The sequence below is a fragment of the Choloepus didactylus genome, chromosome 13 (genome assembly GCF_015220235.1).
Source record: "Choloepus didactylus isolate mChoDid1 chromosome 13, mChoDid1.pri, whole genome shotgun sequence".
NCBI lineage: Eukaryota > Metazoa > Chordata > Mammalia > Pilosa > Megalonychidae > Choloepus > Choloepus didactylus.
In genome coordinates, this window is record NC_051319.1 from 30,126,726 (window position 1) to 30,142,535 (window position 15,810).

Below are 15,810 nucleotides of genomic sequence, written 5' to 3' on the forward strand. Positions count from 1 at the left end.
ACAATAGGGTTCACTGTGCTGTACAGTCCTATGTTGTGTCTTTTAAATTTTATTCTAGAAAAACATACATCCTAAAGGTGATTTTTACCACGTTCTTCCATATGCCTGTGAGATAATCTTTAAAATTGCTATAGAAGACTTCTTGTTTTTGGATCATGTATCAAGTTAGAAATAATTTTCAAAATTTATTTTTTTCTCAAAGCCTCCTGCATCATCAAAAGAAGACATCCTATTTATGCTATTAATTGATATAATTTGAGTTTCCTAGAAACAGAGCCTAAGATAAAATTTAAGTGCTAATGCTTTATTGAGAGGTGTCATCCCAAGGCAGTGAAAGAGATGCAAAAGGAAAGTGAAAAATAAAGTAGGATGAAAAGAAAAAGGAAATGAGTTTTTTTTTTTTTTTTAAATGGGCACTACTTCACAAGCTACAAGGAGACATAGCTGGTTGCTAGGATTTGCAGTAAATCATGGACAGGTGGTGCACAAAAACCATGTGTCAAAGCCAAGCACAAGAGGAAAAAATTAAAAATAAATTCATCTTCCATATCTCTCCCATCTCTTGTTGCCCTTTGATAAAAGTTTGTTCCATGGAGATTTGAAAACTTCAGACTTCCAAGTTGTATTACCTACCCCTTTTAGCAGAACTGCTAGTTAGTGACATTTTGCTTTGAACAGTTGTTCAATATCTCAAAGTGGAAATCTGAATTTGTGACATGAAAGGCAATTCACAGTTTCTTATATGCAACAAAACCTTGTCAGAGAATTGCAAAAATGAATTTTAAAAATACATGGAATTGATTATTACATATGTTCAATAACAGGACCCTGAAAATACCTTTTGAAAATATAACTTTTTTTTTATTAAGAGAAATAGAATGAAATTTAGTTCTTAAAAATATCATTTCCACATAGCAAGAGACACTTCCAAATTAATTGCAAATTTCTTCAACTGATCAGCATTTATAATATATATACTTCAAGATGAATTCTTATGGAGAATATACATGCTAACCACAGCTAAAAATATCATACCATATACAGTTACCCATAAAGTGAATGTGCAGACTTCACCAAGATATTAAAGAATCTCCAGGACATTTTGTTATTTTACCTGATACTAAAGAGAAAGCCATCATTTAATAATATATTTGCTTCTATGGTCCTTTCTGAAGACATACTTTAGCAAATCAAGGGTGCTATTTTCTGATCCTAGTTTGCTAATTGCTTCTAATATGGATGTTTTAGTTTCCCATGACCACCCTAACAAAGTACCATAAAGGATGGGTTAAAACAACAGAAACTTATTGTCTCACTCTTCTAGAAGAGAGAAGTTCAAAATCTGTAGGGGAGAATCCCCCTGGACTCTTCCTAGATTCTGGTGTTTTTGCCGGCAATCCTTGAACTTTGAGTTCTGCTTTAGTTGTAACGTTGTGTTCTTCTCTGTGTCTGTCTCACTGTGTCTAATTCTCCCCTTTTTACAAGAAGCCCAATTATGTCGGGTTAAGGGCCCACCCTAGTCCAGTGTGACCTGACTTTAAACTTGCCTAATTCTGTCTGTTATGTCCCTATTTCCAAATAAGGTTACTTTCTGAGGTACTGGGGATTATGACTTCAGCATACCATTTTTGAGAATGCAGTTCAACCCATAACAATGGATGTAGCTGAATTTTATCACTTGCTTTGACAACATCAGTGGGGATTATGAAATTAGTTTGCTGATGTTTTGTTTAGGGTGTTTGCATCTAAGTTAATGATGTAAATGGGCTACAATCTTCATTTTTTTTTTCACTATCCCTTCAGGTTTTGGTATCAAGATTTTCTAATCACATAAAAGGAATTGGATAATTCTCTTTTTTATATATCCAAAAAATAGTTTTGTAAAATTGGAAAATATGTTCCTAGTATATTTGATAGAATGCACTGGAAAACTATCTGGGAACTACGAGAGGATTTTTAACCATTAATTCACATATTTAATGATTGAAGGAGAGGACTGGTTTTCTGTTTCTTTTTGAATCAGTTTCATTGGGTAATAATTTGTAGAAATTTGAAAATGTCAACTAAGTATTCAAGTTTCACTTTCATTGATGGCTTTCTGGATTCTTTTCTCCAAGAAGCCCCTGGAATACACAAACAGAAACATTAGTAATATATAATGGTTAATTGGGGTGTGTTTTAAAACAAATTGGAACTAAAATATTAGATAATACTGTGGAAAAAAGGAGGAGGGACCAATTACTGTTTTCTAAATTATTTGTATCTATTTGAACAGAGGCTAGAGAGATTGACTACATCTATATTTTTAATAATAAAGAAATTAACTATGTGTCTCCATTATGTTTTCCATCTCTTCTATTGTGCCTTTCATTCCCACAAGTTTTGCCAATTGTTTTCTCAAACTTTTGAGTTCTTCCTAATGTTTGCCAATGTCTTCTTTATATCCTTCATCTCTTTTGCATATCTTCCCTTAACTTGTTGATCTGATTTTTAAATTGATCTAGGAGATTTGTTTGATTAATAATTAGTTGTTTCAATTCCTATATCTCAGCTGAAGTGGAAGTTTGTTCCTTTGACTCAGCCATATGTTTGTTTTTCCTAGTGTGATTTGTAATTTTTTTGTTGTCTAAGCATCTGGTCTTCTTGATTACTCCAGTCAGATTTTTCCATACCAGATGGGCCCAGGTATTAGGTATCTCTGATGGTGAGACCCAGCAGATTGTCAGACTTCCCTATGAGGCCTCTAGACTCTGTGCTTTTCCTATCCTGCCCAGCAGGTGGCACTTGTCATCCTGCAGCTCCCCACTGGTGCAAGGAGGTGTGGTGTATTTAATTCTCAGTGGACCCTGTCCCTGCCAGGGACCGAGGATGTCAGTAGCCAGGCTTGGGCTGTTTTGTTTTTGTTTTTGGTTTTGGTTTTGGTTTGTTTGTTTGTTTTTCCCTAGGCCCTGGGGTCAGAGTTCCCTGAGGAAGGACCACCACTTGAACCAGGCCCCACCTCCCCTTTTCATAGGGAAGTTAAACCCTTTAGGGAATTGTCTCCTACAGTTGAGCTTTTCCTTTGACTCTCTGACTATCTTAACTCCACCCTTGCATGGGTCAGTGCTGACAATTGAAACCACCTGAGGCTTTCCCTAATGAGCTGCTTAGAAGGAGAGAAAAAAGGATAAAAGCAAGAAGTCCCCTTTTCAGAGCCAGTCCCCAGCTCTCCAGTTCACCAGGCAAGAACTGGAGATGGTACCCAGTTCTGTGTACCCCTTTTCTTGGGACACATCCCTTTTTCAGGATTCAGAGCTCAGCAGACTCCAAAAGCCTCTGTTTTTATTTATTTATGTATTTTTTTTTTCTGTCAGTCCTGCCTCCTCTCTGCCAGCATAAACCTCTGGGTTCCTTTCCTGCTTTTTCTGGGTTTATCTGTGCTCATAGCATGTATTCAGTGGTCAAAATTTGTTAATTAAAACTTCAGTTGGAGCTTGGTTGAGCTACCTTCCCTTGCTCCTGGCAGGGACTGCTTCTTTTTCCCACAGCAAAGTTTTGCAACACAGCCTGCATGCTGGTGGGGGGAGAAGTGTAAGCTCTTCAGTTTGGGGAACTTTACTTACAGTTCTATGCTGTGATCTCAGCCATTCCATCTATTCCTGACTGGTGTACTAAGTTGTCCAGCCATGGATGTCCCTCTATCAGTTGTTCTAGACTATTTTCTAGTTGTTCCTGGCTATTTACTAGTTCCTCTAGGGGACTAACTAAATTCCACACCTCCCTACACTGCCATCTTGCCCTGCCTCCTCCAGAGAGGGGGATGTACCTATTTCTTATTGGTAGGCAGGTAGAATGGCACAGCCAAGCTGGAGGGAGTGTGGTGGTTCCACAGAAAGCTAACTATGGGTTAGCTTTGTGGCCCCACAACCCTGTTATTGAGTATATACTTGGACGAACTGAGAGCAAGGACATGAGTTGATATTGCACACTGGCGTTTATAGCAGCCATATGGGCAACGGCACTCATCAACGTACAATGTAAATAAAGAGGTATATTAATCAGGTTCAAATAGTATGTTTTAGTGAAAACACTATCCAAAACGCGGTAGCTTAAATAAGAAGACACATACTTCTCTAACATAGCAATTCAGAGATGAGATGTCAAAGCAGGTGGGTCTCTTTCCTTCTGATTGCCATCCCCTAGAACACTGCTCTTATCTTCTTGGACTAAGCTGAGTCACTGCTCTATTTTTATTCTTATCTGAAGGAATAAAGAAAGAGAATATCTATAGAAAGTGGCTTTGTCTTCAGAAGCTGTTCTGGAAGTTAGATGCATCCCCATCCCCTATTTCATTGACATGAAATTGATTGTGTTTCCATTCCTAACTAACTGCAAAAGATGCTGGAAAATGTAATATAGATGGTTAGCCATGTGCCCACTTCAAGCTCTGTACCTGTGCAAGAAAGGTAAATATGTAGTTTGTAAGAAAACTACTAGTTGTGAACATGTAGACTCAGCATATACTAATTGAATTGTGCATAAAATTTCATTGGTTGTTTTGAACTTTAAGTTATGTAATTTCTATCCCTGTCTTAGTAATGTTTTCCTACACTGCTTCACTTTACCAAGAATTGCTTGAGAATTTAAAAATAAAAGGTGTAGTGATATAAAGGGCATCTAGAAATAGTGATTTCCAGAAAGACTAGTGAAAAAGAAAATCATGACACATATAAATTAAGTATTATACACTATACATATATGTTTGCATATACTATTATTTGAAATTTTATTGAAATTTTGATAAAGGAAAGTGTTTTGAATAACATATTTCTCCCTTACTGGCTCTTCCGGTTTGCTAAAGCTGCCACTGTACAAAATACCAGAAGTGGATTGGCTTTTATAAAGGGGATTTATTAGGTTACAGATTTACAGTTCCAAGACCATAAAAGTGTCCAAACTAAGGCATCAAGAAGAGGATATGTCACTGAAGAAATACCAATGGCATCTGGAACACCTCTGTCAGCTGGAAAGGCATGTGACTAGTGTCTGCTGGTCCTTTGCTCCTGGGTTCTGGGTTCAAAAGGGCTTTCTCCAAAATGTCTCTGGGCTTCTGTCTCTCTTACCCTCTCTCTCTCAGCCTCTGTGCATCCTTGCTTTTTCTCCCAAGGTGTTTCTAAGCATCTGGGGGTCCTTTCTTAGTTTCTCTCGGGCAAACTCTGGGTTTCATCTCTTAGTTTAGCATCCCCAAACATCCCTCTGTCTGCATCTCCCAGTGAGACCAAGTGTCTGGGTCTGTGTGGGCTCTCAGCTCTCTTAAGGACTCTAGTAATCTAATTAAGACCCACTCTGAATGGGTGGGGTCACACCTCCATGGAAATGTCCAATCAAAATGTCTCACCTACAGCTGGGTGAATCACATCTCCATGAAAACAACCTAATCCAAAGCTCCCACCCACAATAAGTCTGCATCCACAAGACTGGATTAAAACAACATGACCTTTCCTGGGGTACACAACAGTTTCAAACTGGGACATTCCACCCCCTGGACCCTAGAAAGACATGTTCTTTCCAAATGCAAAAATACATTGGTTCCATCACAATATCACAATAAGTCATTTCAGCAGCAATAGATAAGTACAAAGTCTTATCAAAATCAGTTACAGCATGATTTGTCCTAATACAAAACTCCCCTCTGGCTGTGCAACATTGAACAAATTATCTGCTTCCAATATACAAAGGAGGGACAGTCATAGGATAAACATTCCCATTGCCATAGGGAGTAATTGAAAGGAAAACAGGGTTCACAGGAACTAAAGCAGTTCCACAAACCTGCAGGGTATATTTCATTAGAGTTCAAAGTCTGAGTCTTTCATTGAATGACGTTTAATCCTCAGGGCTTGAGAGAGCAGGAGTCCCACTCTTTCCAAGGGCTTTTGTAGCACCCCTGTTTTCTCCAAACATGGGTGATTGCTCCAATATATCCAAGTATTGGGGAGACACCGTTGTTCTCAGTCTCACCCTTCTCAAGCATCAGGGTAGCCCCAGACTTTACGCCATCTCCCAAGCCCAGGCTCTCACTTCTCCAAACAGTGGGGTGGTGGCTAGGCTCTCCCCAATTCTTGGGGAACATGCTTGGGCCAGTTTGTATATTTACATCCCCCAGAAAAAGCTATATTCTTTAATGCATTCTTGTGGGGGTAGACGTATTAGTGCAGATTGGGTTGGAACCTATTGGTTCAATGTCCATGGAGATGTGACCCACCCAACTGTAGGTGATTACTTTGATTGGATAATTTCCATGGAGGCACAGTGCCACCCATTCCATGTGGGCCTTGTTTAGCCTACTGGAGCACTATATAAGCTCAGACAGAAGGAGCTCCTAGCTAGCTGGAGCTGAGACAGACTTTTTGAAGATGGCCATTGGAAGCTGATGCAGATATTTTGGAGAAGGCCATTTTGAAATGCAACCTGGGATCAAGCAGATGCCAGCCATGTGCCTTTCCAGCTAACAGAGGTTTTCCAGACACCATTAGCCATCCTCCAGTGAAATACCCTTTGTTGCTGGACACTTTATGGCCTTAAGACTATAACTGTGTAACCAAATAAACCCCCTTTTATAAAAGCCAACCCATCTCTGGTGTTTTGCTTTCCGGCAGCATTAGCAAACTAGAACAATGCCCCACCATCTCTGCAGCCTGGGGTGGCAGCACTCTTCCTGAGCATCAAGGTGGAAGGCCCGCCCTCTGCTTCCAAGGCAAACACACCTTTTCCACGCACAGGGGTGGGTCCTCTCTCCTGGCCCAAGATTTCTTGGCCATTATCAGCATACAATATCAGCATGCAATAATGTTGGATTATCAGCATACACTAATGTCCCATTTTTATGTCTTCTACATCAATTCTATTAATAGCAACATTATATTGCATTTTTTATCTGGTGAAACTAGTTCTTCTTTTCATTTCTTTATTAGTAAAATGTACATTTATCCATGTTCAGATCCAGGTGTTCTCTAACAACACTGAAGTTAAAAGTTCTAAGTCAAAGTAACTCCAAAATTCTCAGGTGAGGTTTCAGATTCGGAGCTGTTTGGCAGATGCTCAGGATGGGAAAGAAAATGCAAAACAAATTAACCTACAAAACAAATTGGCCTACAAATTGTCCTCCTATGTGTTAAACCAATGACTAAATTCAACTTTAAGGGTGTTTAATATAATGACTTGTCATTGAAATAAACTGGTCCCTCAGTTACCTGAACCTCTCAGCCAAATTTCATCATTTTGATGAACAATAAAGAGGACGACTGCACAAAGGATTCCCACAGTTGTACTATTGACTTCACATCATTACTGTAAGAAATTGAGGAAAGGTGGTTAGTTATCACTGCTGCCTCTCTAGAATTTAAAAAAAGGCAAATGCTTGTCTCTAACAATCACTCCCTTGATATGAGAGTGGAACATGAGTTTAATCTTCTGTATCCTTTTGTAAAGGCCAGAAACAGCCAGGACCTGTAGAACACTGAGAGAAGAGAATAGGGAGAAGATAACAAAAGTTAGAGGGCAGAGTGTGTGTGTGTGTGTGTGTGTGTGTGTGTGTGCATGCATGTGTGTGTACATGCATATGTGTTCCATGGGGTTAGGACTCATAAGAATTTGAGCAGTTTAGAGTATATATAAGTTCCTCCTTGAATTCCTTGGTCATATCTGGATGTACATCAGGACGTAGAGCCTTCCACCCATACCCAATATATATGAATTTAATTTCTTAACATATTGGATGCCAGCCAAGGATAACTAGCTCATTAAATTCTGCATTTTATTTGAATCTGTCAAGATAGTTTAAGGATTCATAGCTTCTGCTACCTTAGAGCTGGCTCTCTTGGAAAATTTTTGTTTTCTATCTTTACAACAACTTCTACCATTATATGTTCATACTAAAACTTTAATTTTCAAAATAGGACGCTCTTTAAAAATCCTATTATAGATATTCTTTCTACAAATTTTCTCTTTCAATATTAAGAAATTATAGACTGAAATTATGAACTTGATTTTGGTGGTGGTTTTTTTAAAAATAAAACAACTTGTATAAATAGGCTTTCCTTTTCAATGAACACATGCTGAATACTATTTTCTGATTTATACAAGTAGCTGATATTTAGAGACACTTTTTGCTTAAGATACAAGCCTTTCCAAATTGTGGTTCATTTTTAATGACAATATAAAAACAATTTAAAATAAGTTTAAGCAAAATTAGCTGTTTCTCTTGCTTACTAGGACTGTAAATCTTGGCAAGTTATTCACCTTTTTGAGTCTCAGTTCCTTCTTCAAGATGGAAATATGAATAATTTATTCATATTGTGGTTGTTAGACTTATTGGAAAGAATGTGACAGAAATGACAAATAAATTAAGCTATTATTTTCATTTTTTCTACAGTAATATGTCTTTCAGTAGTCAATAAACAATTTTTATAAAACTCACAATAATATTTCACTAGATAGCCTTAACTATTCTGAAGAATTGGGACAGATATTCATTCAGAAAAATTTCAAATCTCTTGGTGTCTAGTCATTTATCAGCAGTTTCATGAAAGAGTATATAGCCAAACATTGCCCATATTTAGACAAGAATAAAAAACAAAACAGATATTTGATTCAATTCCTCACCCAAATTCCATGTGTGGTTTTGATAGGAAAAGGATAGTTTCTGATCTCTTAGTTCTTCTTGACATTAAGATCCACTGCTTATAGGCATACTGGATAATTAAGATTCATTCTAAGATGATGTTCCATAAATAAAGATATGGACACTTAAATAATAATTCATACTGATGATACATCTGCTGTAACTGTTACTTTATTTATTTTCACTTCCTCTATCATTCTCCAGATTTGCTTATTCCATGGAACTCAAGCTTGTTCATAAGTAGGGCATTTGTAGTATTTCCTTCCTAGAATAGATCTATCTGGAATATTATGATTGAACAACATTTTTCAGGCCAATTTGTTAGAATTTATTACGTGCATTATGGTCTTTTCAATTTCAGCTCGCCAAACTATAGATGCAAAGTAATGGTCCAGCTATTTAAGTCCAGGGTGTAGATGTAGTTGTTCCTACTTTTCCCACAGTTAATGCACTTCCCTTAACATCCCTTGACTCTTATCCTTTAGATTTGTCAGTAAGATAATATTTTCTTTGATTTTCATTTCCACTTGGGCATAAATGTCTTTTTTCCTCTTTTAAATTTTATTTTTTATATTTAATGCCACTAATGATTTTTAGATTTCCATGATCGATCAATATGATCATCAAAATAGAACTTTTCCTTCTGATTCAGATTCTTCTTTCAAAGAATGCATATGTACTTTGCAAATAGTAGGTTCTTAATGCATGCTTTGATTTTGCCAACTCATAAATTAAGAATGATTGAGGGCAGCAGCATGAAGAGAATTCAATCTTGATGACCTGGTCCTCAGTATCGTGCTGATAAACCTTTCATGGTTTTTCAAATGTAAAGGTTAAGAACAAATTTCCTAACACAGGCCGCACAATCCTGAACCATCTGGCCACGACTAACTTCTCCATCCTTAACTGCATGGCACTTTCTGCATTTCTATCAGATCCTTGTCCCCTAAAGCCACAAGGCATTGGCAAGTACTGTTCTCTATTCCTACAACTCTCCATACCCCGGGTTTTTGCCAAGTTAACTTTTCTCATCTTTCAGATCTCAGCCGTTATTTTGATTTCTCAAGGAAATAGTTTCTCATCTACTTCAGAAGTCAAATTACTTAATATAGGCTTCCCTTTCATAACAATATTCCCATATCACCTTCCTCATGATTATCACAGTTGTAATTTTATATTTTTTAGGTGATTATTAGGTTAGTATTTGAATTTACAATTAGACTATAAGCTTACTTGTTAAATGGATGTATGAACCTAGTAAATCCATTTCAAGAAAAACTGATATTGTATAGAAGGGAATAAAAAATATCTTGTTACCCAAATAAACTATTGAGGCCACCTCCCAATTTATTACAGGCATTATATATCTGGCAAGTAGACTCAACTTTTCCATGTTTAGACCCACTTCCAAAATTATATATTGGCAGGTGACATCTGCCATTGCCAATTGAAAAAAAAAGTTTGCTAAAACTAAACTGTGCAATCATTGTAACCTGGTCTATGCACTGTAAGTTTAACTCTCTTGAAGTAAATAATTTCATATCATCATATCAGTGCTTAGTATCTATCATGAGTTTCAGACTCACATTCAGTAACACAAAGATTATTAATCATCATTTATTTTGATATTCCACAGATATCTATTGATATCCCACAACTTAAACTCTATATTTTCCAAACTAAATATTGTACTCATTTCATTTCTCCAAATATTTATTTTTTCTCTTCCTAGCATTTTGATTTATAATATCTGAATCCCAACCAGTTCCTCTATCTTGGCAAGAAATCAAAAATTATCATACAGTTATCATTCTGGTAGCCCCCCAAATCAGTGTGTTTTATTAATTCTATATCTGTCATAATAATTTTCATACCATTTTCCTCCTCCATCCTCATTGCTATCACTATGGAGATGCCCTGTTTCAATTTTGCCTGAACTGTTTTATGAGCTTGGAACAAATGGTTTCTGAGTCTTTTTTCTATCCTAATCACAACTGAAAAATTTAACACGCTCACATCAATGACATGGGTCACTAAATCAATGATTTTCGATATGTGGATGCTTCATTGGGGAGGGGAAAGCATACATCAAAACACTCATATCATGGGAGTTTTCTACAATTTTAGAAGTCCCATTTTGATTTTCAGAAACATCCATTATTATGTGCAAAGACTAAAGAACCCAACATGCAATGGCTTAAATAAGTTTCATTTTTGTTTTCATTTTACTTTTAACATAACAAAGATATCAGTTGTCTGAAATTCTCTTGAACGTTACCTTATGGGCACAAAGTGGCTACACAGCTCCATGCTACATGTCCTTATTCGAGATAGGGAGAAGAGAGTAAAGGGAAGCACTCACAGCATGTCTCTTTAATCAGGAAAGCTCTCCCAGAAATCTTAGCCAGACTTTTGTTTACATGTTATTGGGCTGAAGAGTCACATGCCCACCCCTCATTGCAAAAAAGACAAGTTAAGCGGGTATTATTTTTCTCACCCACTAGAGTTGAGATAGAAAGAAAGTGATTGGAAATAGGGGTTGAGTTTGCCAGTTTCTGATGTCTGCCATGTCACTCCAGGGAGATGACTCCCACCGAGGTTAAGAATCACTGTACTAAGGGTCTTATTTGCCCCTATTCTCTCCATTTCATTTTCTGCATGTCCACCAAAGTGCTTTTCCTAAACTAGAATGTGATCATGCACTACCTTGCCTAAAGAAGATAGTGGATCACTGTCCTCTACAGAGTATTACGTTTTGGCCACTGTGATGTTCATAGCACAGTGATGCGACGTGTTAGGCTCAGAGGTCTGTTATGAAAACTTTCGTGAATGATTGAGTTCACTAAATAAATCTGGGGACAATAGAGACTGTGATAATCTCATTTTCACTTTTTTATTTTCTGATATGATTACATATGGATAGAGTCCAAGGAATGACATTCTCCCTGGTTCTGCCCACAAGGTTGTGTCATGTACGTAAACACGATCTCTCATATGTACTGCAGAGAAACAAGGGTTGGAGGCTGCAGATAAATCCAAAGCCCTTCATGTGAACCAAAAGCCTCTTGGTGATCTGAGCCCTACCAATCTTTCAAATCACCCAAGCCCCTGTTATCACCAGGCTTTTTATTAACATAAGGCATCCTGGTTTTATGGCCTCATTTTCTGTTTTTATACAGTTTTTTCCCTCTCTGGGATGTCAGTCCCATACATTCTTCTTTAAAACTCAAGTTAAAAGTACCTTGTTTCACAGAGTCCTCCTTTGCCCTTCCAGTCCTAGGTAAATTATTCTCTCCATGAGTCTCACAGAGTGCCTTATTATGTTTGTATAAAAGGGTGTGGTTACTTTTATTTTATGACATCCTTCCTTCGACTATGAAATCTTGTGAAAGTCACAAACTGTGCTCTACTAATCTGTAAATTTTAAACAGCTAACATTTTCTGGCACCTAATAGGCGCTTATTCATTTACTCCTCCAGGAAACATTTATTAAGTCAAAATAGGCAAACTTCATTTTGATAAAAACAAACATATCATTTTATTTTAAATGAAGATAAGGGATTAAGCAACTCTTTTAAGATTTTAAATAAAGTTTTAATTATTGCCAAAATTTAGATTAGCTAATGGTGTTACCTGATTTAAAAACCATAAATACATACAGTTCCTATAACTGTTCTTCTATTCAAGGTACTATTAAGGTAACAAGGTAACTATTGCTGAAATATTTGTCCACATAAGTATATTTTCACTTGGGAATTACACAGCATCCAAGTTTTTAATAGAAAAAAATTCCTGGCCAATGTTTCATTACTAATGAAGAATAAAGAAATGTCATGATAATTAAAACTTTTGGCTTTCTTGATTATATTCTTGAAGGTAGGGTTGGTTGTTGTAGCCCTTTTTTCATTCATTCACTCTTATGTATTTGTTCAACATGTATTTATTTAATTCTTTCTATGCACTGGTTTCCTGCTGCTCAGTTTGTGGTCCTTAGACCAGAAGGCCAGCAACATCAGTTTCCCATGGGAGCTAATGAGTGATGCAGAATTGGGGGTCACACCCCACACTGAACCTACTGATTCAGACTGTGTGTTATGATAACAACTCCAGGGCATTCTTATGCACATTAAAGTTTGAAAAATGCTGCTTTGTTCCACATGCTGAGAATTCAGAAATTAAAAAAAAAAAAAAAGAACATGTATCTCACGTTCATAAAACTTACAGCCTGGTTGAAGTTATATAAATGTATTTAACAAACAGACATATATATATGTAGGTGTGTGTGTGTGTGTGTGTGTGTGTGTGTGTGTGTGTGTATACTTACAAATTGTGGTGAGGAAAACAACCAAGTAAAATAAGAGAGTAGCAGGGAGAATATATGGAGTGGATAGTTACAGATGGTCTCTATTACACCACACTCAATCAGATACCAGATGAAGGAGCAGAAGCCAGGAATTAAGGTAAGAGTTTTCCAGGCAGGGGAATCATATGCAAATATTCTGAAATCAGAAGCTGGAATGTTGGTGAACTGAATAACAGCCAGTGTGACTGGAGCACAATGAATGAGAAAGAGGTGGTAAATTTGAATAATTACAAAAATTCTTTCTTACTATGCTTTCAACAGAAATGTCTGTAGTTGTCTAAGTGGCTTCAAGAGTCAGTAGGTATCCCAGAAATCCAGGAAATTTATCTTAACGCGTATGTATCATGGCTTCATTGTGAAAGTTACAAAGAAGGTGACTATGTCTTAGTTTGTCAGGACTGCTATAACAAATAGTATGGAATGGTTGATTTAAACAACAGAAATTTATTGTCTCTCAGTTTTGGAGGTAAAAAGTCCAAAATCAAGGTATTGGCAGGCCATAATTTCTCAGACGTCTGTAGTGATCTGGTAGTGGCTTGACCGCAATCCGTAACTCAATCTTTCTATCATATAGCAATCTGTTTCCTTCTGTCTCTTTCTCTTTCCTATTAACCATCTCAAAATTTCCTTTGCTTATAAGGCCTCCAGTTACATGAGATCAGGGCCATGCTGATTCTGTTTGGCCTCATCTTAACAGGATCTTTGAAGATCTTATCTACAAATGAGTTCACATACACAGGATCAGGAGTTAGGACTTGAAAATGTCTTTGTTTGGGCTGTGATTCAATCTATAACAGTGGGTAAAGCATGTTTTTGCAATGTGATCCTTTTCTTTAGATGGTATCTAACTCTTTCCTCAATGTACCATGATGGAATGGAGTCTGTGAATTTGTATTAATATCATGAAATACATGTATTCTCAACTTACATTGCCTATTGAATTATCCCACCACTTTCCTCTAATTTGCAAAAGAAGGGTGGTTTTAAAAGTACACACATCACCACAATATAAAATAAGTTAGTGTTTCATATGATTTAAAAACACACTGCAAACTACCACCTAAATAATTTACTAGTTTACAAAAACCATTATGTCAGAAAATACCCAGCTGTTCTTGGTACTTAAACATAAAAATAAATTTCACAGAACTGTGTCCAGTATGTTGAAGTTAACCATGTCTATTAAATTCTTAGTACAAATGAGATATTTACTTGTGTAGAAGGATTCGTCAAATGTTTGCCAATAGAGATCTGTATCATAGCTTCAAAATATAGTCTTGCACAATTCTCTTCAAGTTCTTTGTTTATATGCACCAAAGGAATTCCAAAATAACATATACTCAACATTAACATTTTTAAGTTGACATATAAAAATGTTCATGATTAGTTCAAATAAATTGAAAGGATATAATTTTCAGAGAATTTCAAATATTGACATCTTAAAAGAAAACTGCTGCATTCTTCCTTTAAATGCATCCTTTGGAATATAAATATTATAGCAATTTTATACTCAACATCTTCTATCTAAAAATATGAAGACAGGCTCTTCATTAACAGTTGGAAATGTTATATCATTTCTTCTTCTAGAACTTGTATTTTCATTTTATGTTTCTTACAGAATTTTATCCTAGTAATGCATATTTTATGTTTGAAAGTTTTATTGATTACCTTATCATGCTTCTCTTAAAAGGTATACTCATATTAATTTAAAAATTTTTCCCTGATCATAAGACTCTGAGTTAATTTTTGCATTCTAGATTGAGTTAACATGGCAATTATTGATGCTACCTAGTTGTATGTTATATTTGCATACTTTTTATAAATTATTATTGTAAATAAAAGACATTTTAATGTAAATGTATTTCTTAAGAAATGGAAAGGGATATTTTTTCATTTATTTCCTAACATTTATTTATGGTTGTTTAATATTAGGATGATGAGGATTCAACAAGAATTTTATTATTTGTCTACCTGTTGGTTTTGAGGAAATATATTTACTTAATATGTATATGTGATTGGTAGACATTTTCTATAACATTGTTACTGAAATTTTTAAATTCCTACAAAATTTTTTATCAAAATTCCCATAGTTATAATTTACCAAAAATTATTATGATCTCTTAGGGAACAAATCTACTAGGCTTTCCTTCACCATTGTTGAAAGCAAAGAATTGGAAACCAACAGAGCAAAAAATAGATGTGAAATTCAGGTACTGAAGTCATTCATTTTTTCTACCCATCATCTATCCCTTTGATGATGTCCCAAAGGTTTCTGCAGCATGTGCAGTGCTCCACAGTAATCTTGGGAGGAGGCAGAGGATGCCTCTCTTTTGCAAACAGATATAAAGATTCTATAGGAATATGACTCCCGGAGAGGAATGTAGACCTAGCATCGTGGGACGGAGAACATCTTCTTGACCAAAAGGGGGATGTGAAAGGAGATGAAATAAGCTTCAGTGGCAGAGAGATTCCAAAAGGAGCCGAGAGGTCACTCTGGTGGGCACTCTTATGCACACTTTAGACAACCCTTTTTAGGTTCTAAAGAATTGGGGTAGCTGGTGGTGGATACCTGAAACTATCAAACTACAACCCAGAACCCATGAATCTCGAAGACAATTGTATAAAAATGTAGCTTATGAGGGGTGACAATGGGATTGGGAAAGCCATAAGGACCACACTCCATTTTTTCTAGTTTATGGATGGATGAGTAGAAAAATAGGAGAAGGAAACAAACAAACAAACAGACAAAGGTACCCAGTGTTCTTTTTTACTTCAATTGCTCTTTTTC